Genomic DNA, 7200 nt, shown 5'->3' with positions numbered 1-7200 from the left:
GGGGGGGGTGTTTTCATGTGGGGCAGCATTCTTGTAAACTTGCTGCAAATCTTCAATTACTTGGGAAGATGTTCCCTTGAGTATTTGTTAAAAACTTCATATTCTGGCTCTAAATGGTGGTTCATTTAGCCTCCTCTATGTTTTAAAAAGTATCCTTTTTTTAAGGAACCCTAACAACATTAAGACAACTGTAGTTCTGAGAGAATTCATGTGCTGCCGGTGGGTGATCTCAGAGACATATTGAACGCATTTGTTTGGAATAAAGGAAAGCATGCGTGCACTGGAACCCTATTGGCAATGTTTTTTTACTCGCTTTTGTATTCTTTCCAGCTAAAAGTAAATTCTTGATAGCTAAATATGCACCAGAACTACACCACATTGCAAAAAGCAAAGAAAATATAAAAACAGCAAAGATACATATGTTGGTCTTAAGTTGCCAAATGTTGGCCAACCTTGAAAGCAAGATATCCAAACCAAAGCCCTACCTTCTTACTTAGGACTTTGGGATGATTATCTGCCTCCTTGAAAGTTAAAAGGAGGCCGGTGGTTTAGCATACTCACTGGGTTGCTAACTGCAAGGTCACTGGTTGGAAATCACCAGCTGCTCTTCTGAAGCAAGACAAGGTTCTCTACTCCTGCAGAGAGTTAAAGTCTCAGAAACCCACAAGGGCAGTTCTACCCGGTCCAGTAGGGCTGCGATGAGTCAGCAGCATTAATGCTTTGGAATCATGGTGTTGATGAAGACTATTAAATATACCATGGACTGCCAGGAGAATGAAAAATCTGTGTTGGAAGAAATATAGACTGTTTCTTAGAAGCTAAGGTGTACAGACTGCATCTCATGTACTTTGTCATCAGGAGGGACCACTTCTGGAGACATCATGCTTGGTTTAAAAAAAAAAAATCAGGGGAAAAAAAGACCCTTAAGAAGATGGACTTAGCAGTGGCTGCAACCATGGGAGTGATTCTGAGGATGGCATGGGATTGGGCAAGGTTCTGTTGTGTGCACATTAGGGTCACCAGGAGTTCAAATAAGCTCAACACAACCTAACAGCAAAAACTATATTAGAAAGTAGACCCTGTGAGGTCCAGGCAATTAACATGCTCCTCTGCTAGCCCTAAGGTTGGAAATTCCTGCTCACCCAGGCAATCCTTGGAAGAAAGGTCTGTCAATCAAAAAACATTGACATGTTGAATCAGACTCGATTCCATTGTACTCGAGGGTAATTATTAAGAGGGGTCTTCGAAAAGTTCACAGAGAACAGTGAAAAGATAATGGAATTTTCCCATGAATGTTTGCATGCTCCCTCATTGAATTATTTGATTTTTTAAAATAACTTCAAATTTTATGTTTAATCACTATTTTTGGAGATGGTTGGGCATAAGGACTAGAATCTAAGCAGTTCTTATATCCAAACCCATGCCTTTTGCTCTATGTACTTTTTCTATGTCTATGTTGGCTTTTCAATATTGAAAAGGATGGTTAAACCTTCTAGCTGTTAGGCTTAATCTACCCTAAACAGTTCTTGTTACCCATTTTGATAGTTATAGGCAATGAGGATTGAATGAAATCATTGGGTTGAAAAATATATTTCTTTATTTGTTTGCTTATTTGAAACTATTATTTGTTTGTTTGCTTGCTTGAAACTAGCTTGTGTGTTGAAAAATAATTTAAGGCAGTTTCAATTTTATTTCCTCTTTTTGTGACCACTCAGAGCAGGGTTCAGGTCTGATGGGTCAGGGACCTAAGGCTGTGACGCTTCTCTCTCTCTTTCCTGTTAATTTCATTCATTTTCTTATTATTTTCCCTATGACTTGTGGAATGTAACGTACGAAGAAACACACTTTATGTCTTTGCACAATGCATCTCATTAAAACAGTGACAGTATGCCACTGAACGACCTGTCTATATGGTTCTTTCCCCTTCCCCTCCCCCTCTCCCTCCTTCTCTTTTCCCACGCTCTCTCCTCCTTGACTCCATGTCCCTTCATGCTCCCTCTCCCCCAGCCCTGACCTTGTCATAGTCTTTAACTTTGATGTGCGATTGATGACCTTTGCTGAGTATAAGGTCCTCTGGTTTTGTCCATGTCCTGAGGTGTTTAACAGACTAATTGTTTTTTAAAGGGTGGATAGAATTCCACTGTGTGTCTGCATCAGTTTGTTTATCCGTTTCCCCACAGACGGGATTCTTTATTGCTCCATTATTTCTTTAGGGTATATATCAACTAGAGAGATTGCAGGATCAAAGTATCTGTATGTGCACTTGTTTAAGGAAGCGCTGTACTGTTTTCTGTGGTGGTTGTATAAGTCTGCAATCCCACCAACAATGTATGCATATTCCGATCTCTCCATAGCCTCTCCAGCATTTATTATTTTCCGTTTGTTTGTTTCTAATTTTGCTAACAGTGTTGGTGTGAGGTGGTTATCACATTGTTGTTTTCATTTGTATTTCTCTTTTTGCTAATTAAGTTGAGCATTTCTTCAAATGATTGTTGGCAGGCTGGATGTCATCTTATTAAATTGTCTATTCATGTTCAGTTCCAAATATTTGAGTGATTGGTATTTTTATTATGAAGGTATTGTAGTTTTCTTAGGAGCCCAGGTGGCATAGGGGTCATGAGTTGAGCTGCAATCAGAAACGTGATCAGCTCCAAACCACCAGCTGCTTCGCAAGAGGAAGACCAGACTTCATATTCTGAGAAAGACTTAGTCTCAGAAACCCACATTTCTACCCTGTCCATTAATATCTCTGAGTCGGCATCAACTTGACGGCAGTGAGTTTTTGAGTTTGAGTGTTTCTATAGACTTTTGAAATTAGCTTGTTATCTGATATGATTGCCAAATATCTTTTCCCAATCTGTGGGTTCTCTTTTCACTTTTTGACGTACATCTATGTTATATTTTTTGATGGTCCCAGTCCTCTATTTTATCTTCTGTATGTGGATGTGTTTCACTATATGTGATAGTGTATATATGCTTTGTATCAGGGCTCTTATGTTTGTCCCTATCTTTCCATTGATGGCCCTATTGTTCTAGAGTTTACATGTAAGTATTGAACCCACCCTGAGTTTGTTTTTGTACGTGCTGTGGGGTATGGGCCCTGTTTTATTCTTTTACAGGTGGAGATGCAAATTTCCACCACCATTTATTGAAAAGGATATCTATTCCCCACTTTATGTGCTTTAGTCCTTTTGCAAAAATCAAGTCTATGGGTACTTGGTTGCATATCTGTGTTCTCTGCTCTATTCTATTTGTTTACATGTCTGTCATTATACTGATACCAGGATTTATTGTGGCTGTATAATAGATTTTTAAATTGATGACTGAAAGGCTTCCTACTTTGTTTTTGTTTTGTTTTGTTTATCCTGGGTTCCTTTCCTTTCCATATAAAGTTGGTGATTCATTTTCCCGTAGGGTTACATATTTTTATGATGGATCATTGGTCTGAATACATAAAATCAAGTAATGTGGGTATTAAAAGTAGGATAGAAGCAGTGGCTTGTGTAAGAAGATATTTGTGACTGCTTCAATCAGTCATGGGTTCTAGTTTTTATTGCAAGCCCCATTCGTGCCAATAATCAGTGGAAACTAAAAGGTGCTAATGATAGTCCCTAGGAATAAGGGGATTAGCATAATTTTAAAAATAAAGGATTTATTAGTATGGGAAGAATTAGAATCAACATTTTTTGGAGGATGGGTTTGATAGCTTATTTAGCTGATCTGACCTTAAAATGTATGAGTTTTTAGGTAAGATTTAGGTTGAACTTACATTCTATTACTGAACAACCGGCTATCATCAGGCTCAACTGTCTTTTCACTTCCACCTGTAAGTCTTCCTACTAGTTTGCTGCCTCAATGAGTTGGTCCATTTTAACCTGCTCATAGGTAGCCTGTCTAGTTTCAGGAAATCTGGTTTACATTTGCTGTGTCAAATGTGCTCTGGTTAATTCATTATGCAAAGGGGAGAAGGTTTAATTTTTGCTATATTGTACCTTGAGTACATTTCATCTTTCCCTTGCAGTACTATCTCTGTCACCCAACTTATTAACATTTCTGTCCGATAATAGCGAATTATAGGATAGAGGCTAATCGGCCAATGATGCTCAATGGCTACTCAACTGGTTGACCTCCAGTTCATGTAAGGATGAGTAAATCTCCAGTAAACTTCAAAATAATGTTTGGCCAAGTGGGCAAAATATCAAGCCTCTAGGTTTTGCTGTGTGAAGTAGAGGGAGAATGGCTAAGAATGGAGCAGATAGGGGTGGGGCACCTCCAAGTTCATTTTGAGTAGACTGTAGGACGACATGTGCGAATAGGAAACACGTTCAGGTTTAGTACGTGCTCATGCGTTGAGTTGGGTTGTAGGGATGTAGTTGTCTGGATCTACTCTACCAGGAGCAACAAGAACTGGTGTTACTGGGAAGACAATTCATATATACGCACCTAAAGGTCTTTACTAGTGTAGTCGGTGTGGATCAGGAGCCCTGGCTGTGATCCACAAGGTCAGCCATTCGAAACCACCAGCAGCGCCAGGGGAGAAAGATGAGGCTTTCTACACTCATAAAGATTTACTCTATTTGAAACCTCAGGGGTGGTCCTACCCTGCTCTATAGGGTTGCCCTGAGTCTGATTCGACTCAAGAGCAGTGCATTTGTTTGTTTGTTTGCTTGTTGTTTTGTTTTTGCTTTGGAGGGGTGGAATGGAATTTGCTCTAAGTTAGGGTAACCCTGATGAGTTATTGGAATCTGTTTGATGGAGGAACAGTAGGTGGACTATTGCCAAGATGGCTACGACAGATGGGAGAATAAAGTAGAAAGCGAAAAATCGAGTAAGGGTGGCTTTATCAATGGAGAACACGCCTCAGACTCATTCTACTAGGTTTGTTTGTTTTTTCCCACATAGGGGATGGCTGGCAGGATATTTGTCATTTTGGTAGCACCTCAGAAAGATATTTATCCTCATGGAAGTACCTTGCCTATAAAGCTGTTGCTGTCACTGCAAATTCAAGTAGAATTCCAATATATCATGTTTCTGGAAATTAGTAGGAGCCATAGTAAATGTCCCTTCCAAAGTGAATAAATCAATAAAGAATATTGAAGCTCTGATTGTGTGAAGGTAATGAATCATTTAACCATAGTTTACATCTGGGCAGATGTGGGTGACTGACCAGAATTCAGTGACTCTATCCGCTGTGGACTGCACTGCTGGGAAGTGGCCATGGAGGATCTGTAGCTCTAAGCAAACACCAAGGACAGAGCCAACGTTTCATCATGCCGAGATATTTGATATTTGCAGGGAGGTCGATAAAAGAGTGACTGATAATTTTAATTAGTGGATGGTCTTGAAGATGTTTGTCATTAAAGGTTCTTATAGTTGAAATACAGCTATGGGTTTTTTCATGTCATTAATCGTTTGTGGGTTTTTTTGTCTTTTTTTTAATCGTTTTATTAGGGGCTCATATGACTCTTATCACAGTCCATACATACATCAATTGTGTAAAGCACATTTGTACATTCACTGCCCTCATCATTCTCAAAACATTTGCTCTCCACTTAAGCCCCCGGCATCAGGTCCTCATTTTTTCCCCTCCCTCTCCCCTTCCCCCTCCCTCATGAGCCCTTGATAATTTATAAATTATTATTTTGTCATATCTTGCCCTGTACGACATCTCCCTTCACCCACCTTTCTGTTGTCCATCCCCCAGGGTGGAGGTCACATGTAGATCCTTGTAATCGGTTCTCCCTTTCCAACCCACCCTCCCTCTAACCTCCCAGTATCGCCACTCACACCACTGATCCTGAAGGGATCATCCACCCTGGATTCCCTGTGTTTCCAGTTCCTATCTGTACCAGTGTACATCCTCTGGTCTAGCCAGACTTGTAAGGTAGAATTTGGATCATGATAGTTGGGGGGCCCGGGGGGCGGGGGGTGGAGCATTTAGGAACTAGAGGAAAATTGTATTTTTCATTGTTGCTACATCGCACCCTGTCTGGCTCATCTGGGAATCATGATATATACAGTTTTGTGATAAGTGCTGTATTTGTAATCAGTTTTGTAGGATTTTCTTCTAAGCTTTCTCCTATTTATGGCATGGTTAGGTGAAGTTGTTATTTGTGGTGTGGGGTATATGATTATATTGAATTTTGGTGGGTCTTTTAATATTATTATTAATATTTTTAGTATATTTAGGAGGATATAAAATATTGGTGACTGAAAAGTATCCCAAGGCTCAACTATCTAATGCTAAGGTTTTAGGAGCATTATGGGTGAACTTATTAATAGAGGGTATGATAATCTACTATTTATTGAGTGAAGTTAAAATAGTTTAAGTTATGATTTAAATGACTTAGAGCAGTGGTTCTCAACCTTCCTAATGCTGCAAACCTTTAATACAGTTCCTCATGTTGTGGTGATGCCCAAACCATAACATTATTTTCATTGTTACTTCATGACTGTAATTTTGCTACTGTTGTAAATTGGGTGACCCTTATGAAAGGGGCGTTTGACTCCCAAGGGGTTGCAACCCACAGATTGAGAACCACTAGCTTAGAGGGTTGACATTTAAATAGTAGTGAATAGGTTGGATATACTTGTGAAGATTATGTAGATGGGTCTTCAATGTATAATTGTGGAAGCTGAATAATACTTATGGGTGGGTGATCATGTTTGTTAGTGTTTTATTGCTACTGAAGTAATTGTTACTGAAAAAAAAGTGCTAGATTATTAAATTAAGGCTGATTGTGAGTGCGATAAAAAAGAAAAGGAAATAGAATTTAACTATACCATTTTGCTTAGAGGTGAGTATGGAGGCTGTTTGGGGATTATGACTAATATTGAGGAGTAAAGATCTTTCTAGTCAGATGAAATCACAGGTGTTTGAGGCTGTCTTGGCTGACAAAGCAGAAATAGGGGAAAGCCAATGTATGATTATGAGAACTATCCTAGTATATTAGAAAATATATTTGACTATAAAGGGGTATTAAAATTTAGGTTGTGAGCTAAATTCTATGGCGAGGGAGCAATCTCAGAAGGTCACCATCAGTGCTGTGAATTTAAGATAACCTGGGCTTGTTATTTCAGGGTAGTTGTTGGGGGCACAGAGGCACAATTTGAGATCATAAAATCTGCAGAATAACTTCCAAATGCAAGGTGTTTGCTGGCATTCACAGGAAAGGATTTCTTTTCTTTTCTTTTTTTTTT

The sequence above is a fragment of the Echinops telfairi genome, unplaced genomic scaffold (assembly GCF_000313985.2).
Source record: "Echinops telfairi isolate 266 unplaced genomic scaffold, ASM31398v2 ScPeMD7_9;HRSCAF=40, whole genome shotgun sequence".
Lineage (NCBI taxonomy): Eukaryota > Metazoa > Chordata > Mammalia > Afrosoricida > Tenrecidae > Echinops > Echinops telfairi.
Note: the sequence above shows the minus strand (reverse complement) of the source record.